Raw genomic sequence first — 12,492 nt, 5'->3', positions numbered from 1 at the left:
GAAGTTTATAGCTCCATCTGGAGCTATCACGGTGTTGTATACAACAAATCCAACAGTTCAGGCCAGACGCGGCATCACAGGCCAACTACAGTGTCGGGAAGGCCCGCAAATAGTATCTTTGAAATGCAGGGTGTCGTGATCCTCGTGATGAGATCCAGAGTGTGCCATTGCTGGTGTCACAGGCGTCAGTTCTGGAGGTCGGTGCAGGGGGGGGGTCATCAGGTCCTTGAAGTCACACACATGGCAGATCACACTCCGGGATGATGACAAAGCCCGGAGCGCTGGAGTGATGGTGTCGGGCTGCGGTGCGAAGCGGGACGATGCGACCTGCTGTGCCCCATGTCACAGTGCAGGCAGCTGCTCAGTGATGGCAAATTGCAGCATCGGTGGGACCAGGGCTGCAGCGTGAAGCGGCGGTGCGACTTGCAGTGCCTCCCGGTCATGGTGCAGGCAGAGGCATTGTCATTGCTGAAGCGTTGTCATCGGTAGGTCCAAGGCAGCAGTGTGGGTTGGGTTCCGTGTGGCGCTCACGGGTCACGGTGCAGACAGGGGTGTCTGTTGATGACACTGGAGTCAATGACGCTGATGATGGTGGACCGGGGCTGCGGTGTACCCCACTGTTCTTTGTATACCTCACTAGCGGTGTCCTCAGGCCACAGTGCAGACAGCACTGTTGGTGTCAGCGTGAAGCGTCGGGGATGCAAAGGCTGCGGTGTAAGCAAGGTGATGTGAAGTGCGGGGCCCACAGGTCACGGTGCAAGCAGGGGCTCGGTAACGGCATCAGGTGGCGTAGTCAGTGAGACCAGGGTTCCGGTGTAATGTGGGGCACGGCTCCATGTGGTGCTGTCAGGTCACGGTGCAGTCAGCAGCGTTGTTGACAGCGTCACAGTGGTTTTTCTTCTGTTGCAGCACAAAACACACAGTTCCCAGTGCTGTAGGTAGATGGAGCTGAAGTCTTTGATATACCTGAGACTTCAAACAGGAGGCAAGCTCTACTCAAAGCCCTTGGAGAAGCCTCACAAGCAGGATACACAGCAAAGTCTAGTTTTTGCCTTCTTTAAGGCAGAATCAGCAACTGCAGGCCAACCCAGCAAAGCACACACAGCAAAGGGGCAGTACTCCTCCTCCAGCTCTTAAGCTCTTCTCCTTGGCAGAGGTTTCTCTTGATCCAGAAGTTTTCTGAAAATCTGGGGTTTTGGGTCCACTACTTATACCCAGTTCTGTCTTTGAAGTAGGAATACTTCAAAGGAAAGTCTCTGTTGTTGACAAGATATTGCCTTGCCCAGGGCAGGCCAAGACACACACCAGGGGGTCAGAGACTGCATTGTGTGAGGGCAGGCACAGCCTACTCAGTTGTAAGTGACCACTCCTCCCTCCACTCTAGCACAGTTGGCCCATCAAGATATGTAGGCTACACCCTAGCTTTCTTTGTGTCACTGTCTAGAGGGACTGCAATTTGGCAGTATTTCACTAGTAAAACACACTAGTACATGTCCTACTTTTAACATACACTGCACCTTGCACTCTGCCCATGGGGCTACCCAGGGCCTACCTCAGGGGTGCCTTACATGGTCAAAAAGGGAAGGTTTGGGCCTTGCAAGTGGGTACACTTGCAAGGTCAAATGGCAACGCAAGACTGCACACACAGACACTGCAGTGGCAGGACTTAGACATGTTTACAGGGCTACTTATGTGGGTGGCACAATCAGTGCTGCAGGCCCACTAGTAGCATTTGATTTACAGGCCATGGGTGCACACAGTGCACTTTACTACGAACTTACAAGTAGATTAAATATGCCAATTGGGGAGGAACCAATGTACCACGTTTAGGGAAGACAGCACATTCACTTTAGCACTGGTCAGCAGTGCTGAAGTGTGCAGAGTCCTAAAACCAGCGAAAACAGTGTCAGAAAAGTAAAGGGAGACAGGCAACAAGATGGGGGATGACCACCCTAAGTCTGTCAGGTCTAACAATTAGTAAATCCGAACTTGTTTGCATCTCTGCTCTTGTCTTGGCCCTTCCACAGCCTCTGAGGAACATGCCCTCCTGCTGCATTTCTGGCACATCATCTTTTTTTTTTACCTCTCAGGGTGGGACTCAATATGCTTTGCCTTTTAAAGTTTGGCAGTTTAAGCACATTCTGAAGGATACCCTTGTAATGAAGTTCAAAAATGTAATGTGTTGGCTTACTGTAAATGTCTGTGTGTATGGTGCCTTACTTTATTGTTAACAGTGACATTCAAACAGATTATTCTCTCTTGGTTGATTTCATAGTTGACAATAGAGATTTCATTTATTGTGCTCAGTGCTTTGAACTCACACACCAAATGTCTCTTTGTCAGATTAACAATATATAATCTACAAACCTAAGACATCCCATCAATGTTTTTGTCCAAGTATTATTGTTGAGTATATAATCTTCTGCAAATCTTATCATGAAAAAATGCATATAGCTTCGAAACTGCACAGTTTCCCATTGATGTCTCATTTAGTTGGAGGAAAAAATTCTCATTCCAGTCAAAGTAACTGTAGTAGAAACGTCCCATGATAACACTGTATATGTACATGGTTTGCATTGTGTTTGTAGGAACATGTCAATCATGTTTAAGGTTTCACTGGTGCCTGGAGGTAACTCTAAAGTTTAAATGTCCCTTGGATCTCCTATTTTGCCTTCCTTAATGGGGATTGGCAAAATGAAATAACTCTCGTTTTTGGAATTCCATCAACATTTCAAAAGACGGTTTTGTAAAGACTGACAAAGAATATCAACAAAAAAAAATCATAATGTTTGGATTAGTGATAGATGATTCAGTGTGATTAAACGTATAAGTGATAAACATATGAAGTCAACTGGCACATCCAAAGAAGTGGAATTGAAGGGATTACATCAGCATGACATGGGAAAATGTTCGTGTTGGAATTAAAGAAGCCTAGTGATCGGTGGGACTCACCTGTCAATGCACACTAGAGTATGCAAATTCATTCAAATTACATTGTTTCATTATTTTATTGAATATATCATCATGTTGTATTAGAGATAAGCAAGTGCTCAAAGAACCAAAAGGGTCTTGAAGTTCTCTTTCCCATTGTGTATTACACTGTAAGAAATGGATTCTTCTCCCTAAGTGAACTCTATGCCTCAAGAAAGAAACACAACTCATCTTCCATCTTCACCAGGTATGTATTAGTTGTCCTTTTCAACACACCATGATGCACTGAAATGACGTACAGGGAGTTGCACTGATAGGATGTGTGTTCTGGTAATGCGCTGGAGATTTAGTGGGTAACTCCTCCCATATCCACTTCACCTAATTCCTCTCTCTATGTCCTCATGTTGTTAGACACTTTCAGGAGTTCCGTATTACTGTGCATAGTATGAAGAATTAATTTACAGAATGTGTGCTGAGTTGACTTGCTTTGTTTCCTTTGATCACTGCTGACTTGTTTTTTGGGATATTACATTTGACTTAAAAGCCTCATCAAAAAGTTTTTCTTTTGCATCAAAATCATTTTTACACGTCTAGCAGCTTGAAATTAAGATAGACATGGAAAATCTTGATTGAGATAATGATAATGAACCTAGATGATGTCCTGTATGCGTGTTTTGGAAATGTATTTCTAAAAGTCAAACTGGGCATTCCTCTTGTGTGTTTTGAGTACTGAATCATTTGTTACATTTTATCCCAAAGGCAGTGTTTTTCTTGTATCGTTTTCGAAATATTTTGCAAGCTGATAGGATCATTTACAGACTGGTGGACGGCTCAATTTCCCATTAGGTCAGTGGAGGCTATGGCTTCCCACTTAATGGTTGAGTATCGACTGCCAAATTTAGAGACCCCAGCAGGCTGGTGGGGATCTCCGTGTCTTCAGTGGAGCCACTTGTGCAGCACAGGCAATACATTTTTCCAAGTGGGAGCCAGATTTATTTGTTTTCCACCAAGGAAACAAACTCCATTGCCAAGGTGGACTTTTATTCTTGAAAAAACACAAAGGCCCTTGGGCGCAGGAAACTTTTCCCTGTGTAAGGTATGGGGCCATTACGCATTTACCCTAGCTGGTATCACCTGTGCCGCGCATAGCGGTCCCGGGTACGGAAAACCAGTGCTGGTTGCCGAGCAGGTGGAGGAACAACACGTTTAAACAGAGTGCTTTTCTTACCACAAAGAAGGTACAGCCAATTTACAGCAGTGTTCCTGTTCCGTTAAAATCTAAATGAGGATGCATGTTTTTGACATAGACCATGTTTGCAGTGAAATGGTGTTTTAACACTGATCCCGTTGCGTCAAAACCCCTTTCTAAAGATGAATGTTTCTTTTTGGTTTGCTGTTGTATGTAATATATTTATGTATGTATTTGTAAATGTAATAGAGCCTAAATGTGTTTTTTCTGCATTTTGCAGCATTTTTTTTGTAGGGGGAAATTGACTGACCATCTGCAGCAGTGCATATATATATAAATATATATAAATATTTTTTGTTGTTTTTACAACAAGTTGTTGTTTAACAAGTCCATTATAAAAAAAAAAATACTATTGGAACTGAAAGTGGAAGATCATTAATCTCTGGCTCCTTCTTCTAGTCTTGACCGGAATTAAGAAATGGTTCTACCTGTGCCTGTCCATTAATTCTACTTCAGAGACATCATCGTCAGAAATGAAGGTACATTTCTATTAGGTCAGCAAAGACACCTGTTTTCAAAGTAAAGTGTTTGGTCTATTGGAAATAGCATAATTCCTTCACCGAGTACTGTCATGATACACATGGGTGTTGACATTGGCACTGAAGGCAGAACCTGAACAATAGAACGTGTGGAAAACACAGATGAAACAATCCCTTCCAAACTACCTGGTCTCACTCCTGGCTGAAGTCAATATAGATTCTCAGGGAAAAAAAAGTTTTCTAGTGCAGACGTTCACACATCCAATGTAATGCCATCCCCGGTAGTGTTCTGTGATGATAGCCTTCCTCTCAGTGACCTTTCGACACTCCTGTTTCCATCTGAAAATTGTAAAACAATTGCACTTCTAATGTCCGATCTTAAGCATACTTCCAAACTCAATAACGAAATACAAATCTGAAGTTTGTAATCGTGCAGTGGGGAATTACGGGCTTACTGTCAATGTCATTATGCGTCATACAGTCATATCACGAGTCAAAGGCAAAGAAACTCTACCTATAGGCAACACCCAAAGTAATGTTATGGTGGGAAATGCACTGCAGGTTAGTGTAGAATGGATTCATCTTGCAAAACGTCTAGCTACACCGCCATGCCCACTTCAGCTTCAGAGACATGTGGGTTTTTTCAGTTCTTACATGAATTCATTATGTTTCCTACCACTGAAAATATCACCTGTCCCCTGGCTTATAGTCTCCTCTAATATATTTCAACTGATTTCATTAGAATTTACTTATTGTTTTTGTTTCGGGGGTATTTGTGTACATTTCCAGAGAACATACTCTGGTGGAGCAGGATCATGCAATACCTCCCCTACAAAAAAACATGTATACATCTTGCTTCTTCACATTTAGCTCTAACATTATGGGAGTGTCAGAATGAGGATTATTAGTTGGAGGGGATGTGAGTATTCACCAAGTAATAATGTCACAATTCTGTACAGTGTCCAGTTAAGTCTCAGCAATTTAAAGCTGAACTCACCAATGGCAGTTGTTGGCAACATAATAAAAATCCTATTCCAATTCATAAAAATGGAGTCAAATGTAATGAACAAATAGACAGCAAAACAACAAACCTCAACAATAGGCAACTGAAGATATGATTCTTAAAGGTTTTAAGCCAACTTAGAACCTAAAAGTGCAAAGCACCGGTGATAGTTATCAGATTCGTGGTAAACTATACTCAAATCAAATGTTAAGGCCAGCTGCGATCCACTGCTGGTCAGATACAGGGACCAGATGTTGTCCCAGTGGAAAGTTTATTTTCTGACTTAGAAGAGTTTCTGGAGAAAAGTCCTCATTGATTGATCGTCAGCAGGTCATGGTAGGCTGGATCCCATGAAGGGCTCTATGTTGGTAGCCTCATTTGAGCCTGGGCGAGAAACTTGGAGCATTTGCTATTAATGGCAGAAAGCTCTGAGGGGAGGAAGTCAAGAATTTGTGCTCATGAAGGTATTGATGGGAGCCAGATTCTGTTCGATACTGGGCTCAGTGAGTCCCTGTACGTTTGGACTTAGAATCTTTTCTGGAAGTTAACATCTTTTCAGTGGGGGAAACACGCAAGCTGAGTCTGACTGATGATTCAACGTTGGCAGCTATGGGGTCAGCATCGGGCAGTTCCAGCCCTTGCAGTCTTTCTCCACAGGTTCAGCAGCAGGTGCAGTCTATGTTTTGTCTTCCACAAGTCAAATTGTGTTCTGAAGAAGGTACCCAGGAGTGCCACATTTATGCCTGCCACTTGTGACTGGGTGGGAGAGACTCCCTGACCAATAGGGAAAAAGTTCACAGGGGAAACCTTACACACTTTGACATAATTTCCTGGTTATGTGTCAAACAATCCCACAGTGCACTGGTCTGCGAATATCCAACATGGCAGACCATTTAGTGTGTCTAGGGAAATTAGAAACAGTTCTGAAACAGGTTTCCCCATTCCCCTGACTGAGATTGGTACCATTTGGATTACCATGACAAAGGAAATGGCAGGCCTCTTTGTGAGTTACATCTGCCTGTGATAGGGGATACCCCATTGAAGCTTACAGTTGGTGGAAACATATGTGCAGGCCATTCTGTCAGGAATAGGATACGCCTCTTTGACAGTTGGGGATTAACTCTAAAAAGGCTACTTGAGGCTCTAGGCAGAAAAGCAGTCGCTTTCTAAAGCCATTATTTCTGCAACTGTTAAACAACATTTGTGCTGGAATTCGCTTAACTATGAAAATGAGTGCTTAATGTATTTTTCTAATTAATGCCAATTTGAAGTTAGCTTTATTAAATGTAATAAAGTAATCAGGTATCTTTTATGGCACAGCATTGCTACAGTGAAAAAGAGGGTTGCAGCTTTTTTCACTTCAAAGATGATGTATCGAAACATTAAATACATATGTCCTACTTTTAAATACTGTGCACTCTGCCTTACGGCTGGTATGGCCTACTTTAGGGGTGACTTACTGACATTTAAAAGGAAGGTTTAAGCCTGACAAAAGAGTGATTTTGACAGGCCGAAGTGGCAGTTTTAAAACTGCTCAGCTATGCTGCTGCGGCAGGACTAGTCACGCTTTCGTTGTCACTTTAGTGGTGGCACAATACAAGCTCTCGTCCATTAGTGCTATTTAACCTATAGACCCCAGGCATACAGGGAGCAATATACTAAGGATTTATAGTTAAATGAAAGGTGCCAATTATGGATTTTAACTTATTCAACAGAGGTCAGAGCACATCACCAGGGCCTGGTTAGCAGGGTCCCAGTGTAGAGAGTTTAAAAACCAAGAGCTTCAGTGAAGACAAATAGGGTTGATCACGCAAAAAGAGGCATTTTTTTACAGGGACCCTATGGTGAATGAACATGTGGACTCCAATTCTGAAATCACAAAAAAATAACATTTGCACTTTACTCTTTTAAAAAGGTAACAAATTTTTCCAGCAGTAAAAAGATCCCATTTTGAAACTTCCAGTATCCGCAATATTAACCAAATCTGTGAAGTGCCTGCAGTGGAAGACTGAGACTTTCAGTTTGGCACTAGCGGATTTACGGATTAATGAGTGCTGTCACCAAAATTAATCAAAAACAAGTTTGAACCATAAATGTCTTACATGAGATTAAACTGCAGCACATGGTAAGACAGATATAATGGCACACATAAACTGGGGAGCTGATTTAGGTTTTGAACAAAGTGGCAATTTTGTGATGGCGAGACAGCAGCATACCACCACAGATAGTACAATTATGTATATCACGGTAATGTGGTAGATTTACAATTGCAGTACCATGCGCCTAATTCTGCTTTTTGGTTCCCGTACTCAAAAAAGTAGAATGAGGCAATGGGATTTCAGAGTGGTTTAACTACATTGAGTGTGGGGCAAACTCTGATGTTTAGAGTAGTGATTTCAAGAGAAAGGGACATATGAGGTAGCAAGATCATAATCTAGATGATGCACAAGGTGGCTTGGGTGTGCTCTGCAAGTTCTGATTCACAGATTATATAAGTCCTGGAGAGTGTGCCGCTGGTCAGTATGTTGTTGATGTGATCTGGGAATGAACTGTTAACCACTTTACATATTGTTATCAATTTTTAGAGGTACCTGCTTTTAGCTGTCAGCCACCGGATTTTTGCAAAAGGGAACGGTGGTGTGCACCTATGGATGTTAAATAAAGCTCTGGAGGCAAAAATGAGAAACTTGTCTAGCCGGAAGAGTACTGGGGGAGGCGTCTGAGCAGGCTATGGCAGGAATCTATTTATTAGTACTAGTGAACTAATTAGTGCCTTAGCAGTGTGGAACAGGAACATAGGCATATTTTTCTCATATTTAGTATCCAATAGTGTTGCTGTGGAAGTGTAGAAAGATCTAGGCAGAAAGTTGGTGTAGAAGACAGAGTATAGTACCGTATTTTTGAAGATCTCGGAAAAAGAGACTTGAGGGTCATTTATTCTTAAACAGCAGTGAGAATGGTAATATCGGATCAATCAATAAATGTGTATTTCTGATGCATTTGTGAATAACGTTGAGCTCATTAGATCGAGGAATCCCCGTGTGTGTATCCTCCCCAATAAGATTAGGTTTGGCAAAACCCTTGTGTATACAGTTCCCATTACTGGAGTGATCCAGCAGTTCCTTTGTACATACTTCCTCTTACCACAGTAAAAATTAGAAAAATCTATAAAAACTGAAAAGTTAGCAACTTAAGAGAGAAAACCATATAAATATAGAGAAAGCTAGAACTTGTGTAACTTAAAAAGCCACTAACGACCGTACACTTAGTAGAGTAACTGCCCCCTGAAAAGCCTACCCAAATCCCACCATGGGATCACCTTTAGAACACATGCAGAGTAAGTTTCCTACTCAGGCCAAAAAGCTTAGTAAACTCTGCCATGAATTACATGCACATACCAAGACTCACACGTTCCCCTGGCCAAAAGGGGGAACCTTCCACACTAATATAATCGCACACACAAGGTTATACGTAAAAACAAAGTATTCAGGGCAAAACAAGGAGAAAAAGGACACCCTGATAGAGCTCTGGGCCATTTTTTGAGTAAGTCTAAGCTGATAACCTTGACCCATCCATCACCAGTAAGCAAGATGCCCACACCGCCCCCAATATATGTAGGTATGGCGGTGCTCTTCCTGATGCATTCTATCCCTGTGTTGGGATACACTAACCTACCAGTTGAGAGAGCTCAAGGGGGACCTACAGAACAACAGGATGTTAGATCTAGGCATGGTGAATCATCAGGCCCACAGGCCCCTACACTCCCTGCGACACCCCAGTCCAGTGTTAGAGCACCCCGAAGCTTGGCCCACTGTCCGTCGTGGTCCACAGACCGAGCCTCAGTGACACAGGGAGCATGCACCCCAGCTTATTCTGGGGAACAAATGCAAGTGAAGGGAAGATTTATAGCCATCTTGAACAGTGAGCTAGCTAGCAAGGGAAAAGTACCCAGCCCTCCAAGATCTAGCAGAGATGAGGGAACCACAGGGTACTCTCAGGTAGCCAAAAAAACGAGGGAGAGTGACCATGAGGGCAGATCCAGACTTAGAAGGGCAGCATGTAGCTCAGAGCAAAGGAAACAATCTAGATGGGAGTTAGAGAAATGGCGTGAATAGAGGAGAGAGAGAGAGCACCCTGGAAGCCCAGCATGAGTGCAGCGTAGCGCATCCTCCACCTGAGGAGAGCAGGAGTAGGTATAGAGCACCGGTCATGGAAGAATCCGTGATAGAGTCACAAGGAAAGCTTTTGATGGGGGTCCTTACCTCACCAGAATGCCAGCGAAGGGGGGGGGGGGTTGAACAGGAGATTAGGGACCAAGGCAGCCTGGTGTGGACTCAGCTTAGATACATTAAACCAACCCTTTTGCCACCTGATAGCCCCCTGGACCAAGAGAAGTGATCAGTATGATAGGCCCTGGCCGGAGGAGGGATCCTTCAAACCAGAGGACATAGCGAATGCCAAAGACTGCAACTGTCATAGAGGGGGAGATCCCAAGTAGAACTTACCTAACATGCAGAAGGGTCCGAGGAGATGGTAACGCTATGTAGAAGGAAAACAAGTAGAGATGTCCGAAGTGAGACTATGCCCGCTACTAGAGAGGGGCACCGCATGGACCATCTATGTGCCATGATCCCAGATGGATAAGGAGGGATTAAGAGCAAAGCTGCCACCGTTGTTGGATGGGGCTTGGAAATGGATCTCATGCTTTGAGAAAAACACAGCAGGGATCACTCTAGCGATAGGCGATGTTAGGAGTCTGTCAAGCAGATGGATGGTCATGAGGGAAGTATTCTCTGAGGTTGGTTGATGGCTGAACCATGAAACCTGGGGAGAACATAATGGACTTCCTAGGTCGGATGAGAGAACGGTGGGGACAGGAGACAGGACAGCTGTGGACAGATATGGGTCCTCAAGGCATTTTTTTCTATAACATTCTCAAGAAGGGGCTGCCCTCTGAAATACAAAGTTGTTTCGACAGCATAGTAGGGCTAGAAACTAAACCCTGGTGAGAAATGCAAGCACACATACAATACTTCCATAAGAGGAAACAAGAGAAAGGTAAAGAGAAGCAGGAACAGGCCCAGAGGGACAACACTAAGTTGATCCAACACAAGCTAAGAAAAACCATCCTCAAGGGGGCCACATTGGCCGCAAGCATGGAAATGGCACCAGCTATAAAGGGAACTCAACTGCGGGATCTCTGAGGGTTCCTAAATGGCTACAACGCTGGAAACCAGCGTGGCTGGCAGCAGCCAAACCCCATACACTGCTACGATTGCCATAGAATGGGCCACATGGCCGACAGATGCCGGTTAAGGCCACACCATTTGCAGAAGTCAATGAGCCGAGGCCCTGCAGAACTCCCACTCACAAAATCAGACTCAGGGAAATGTAGCAGCACCTTATACTCAGCTGCATGAAAATGAGTCCACTACCACACCACTGCAGCAGGGATCAGGTAATTGGACCAGCACATGTCATCAGCAGCTGCAACTGAAGAACCAGGCCCATCATGGATCGGGCCACAACAAGGAGGGATAGCCATTTGGGGAAGCAATGCTTTTGCGCAGATACAGAATCCAAATGTGCAGTAAACCTTAGTAGCCTTGGTATAAGTATACACTTTGAGCACACCTTAAAATTCAATGCAGTAGGATTAAAAAAAAAAAAAAAAAAAAAATTAGAATAACATTAGGGATTTCAACCTTTTGCTTGTACTTGGGACATTCAGGGTTGTTGTGTGACTTTTGACTGGGTGTCCTCGCTGGAGTCCACCATCCCATGCTGCCTTGTGGCTGTTGAAAAGGAATCCTCACTGGAGTTTATTATTTAGGGTGACCGGCACAGCCTGGGCCCCCCTCTGCTGCTGGTCCCCCAGGGGATGGGAGGGGGTAAGCAGGCCACACCCCAGGGGAAGGGCTGTCTGAGAGGGGCATGGCAGCTCTCCAACTGCCACTGAAAAGGCGGGCACTCCAGATCCTCAAACCCATAGGCTAAGTGGGATGTGTTCCTATTGCCAAGTCTGATGGTTCACATTTTTGGGCCCCCAGAATAGACTTTGCTGCGTGGTCCCAACAGCAATAGCGCCTCCAATGGCCCCTAGCCAAATAGACATTTTTGTCCCAAAACGAAGCTGCCCTCCAGTGTCCGGAACCAGATCTTCCGTGCACTCACCGTAGCATGACCACATAACGCTCACAGCACATGCATGAGTTTAAACAAAGCACCACAAGTCATTGAGTATGTAGGAAGGGGCCTCAATAGGACATCCAGTCTCCCCAGTACATCCCCAAAATGTGGGTAGAACGCCGACCAGTTCCGCCCTTGCTCCAGACTCCTCAGACTGCGATGTCTTCTGCCTACACCTTACCCCCAGGGCTTCCTAATAGCAGCAGAACCGAAAGGATATAGTCTGAGTGTAAGGAACTGCCTCCTAGGCATGGTTATCCCCTGACTTTTTTTGCCTTTGCTGATTCTAAGTTTTTATTGAAACTGTGCTGGGACCCTACTAACCAGGCCCCAGCACCAGTGTTCTTTCCCTAAACTGTACCTTTGCTTCCACAATTGGCACAGCCCTGGCACTCAGATAAGTCCCTTGTAACTGGTACCCCTCGTACGAAGGGCAATGATGCCAGGGAAGGTCCCTAAGGGATGCAGCATTTCTTATGCCACCCTGGGGACCCCTCACTCAGCACATGCACACTGCCTCACAGCTTGTGTGTGCTGCTGGGGAGAAAAAGACTAAGTCGACATGGCACTCCCTCAGAGTACCATGCCAACCTCACACTGCCTGTGGCATGGGTAAGTCACCCCTTTAGCAGGCCTTACAG

The sequence above is a fragment of the Pleurodeles waltl genome, chromosome 1_1 (assembly GCF_031143425.1).
Source record: "Pleurodeles waltl isolate 20211129_DDA chromosome 1_1, aPleWal1.hap1.20221129, whole genome shotgun sequence".
NCBI classification, from domain to species: Eukaryota; Metazoa; Chordata; class Amphibia; order Caudata; family Salamandridae; genus Pleurodeles; species Pleurodeles waltl.
The sequence above is the reverse complement of the archived record's forward strand: the minus strand, read 5'-3'. Positions refer to the sequence as shown.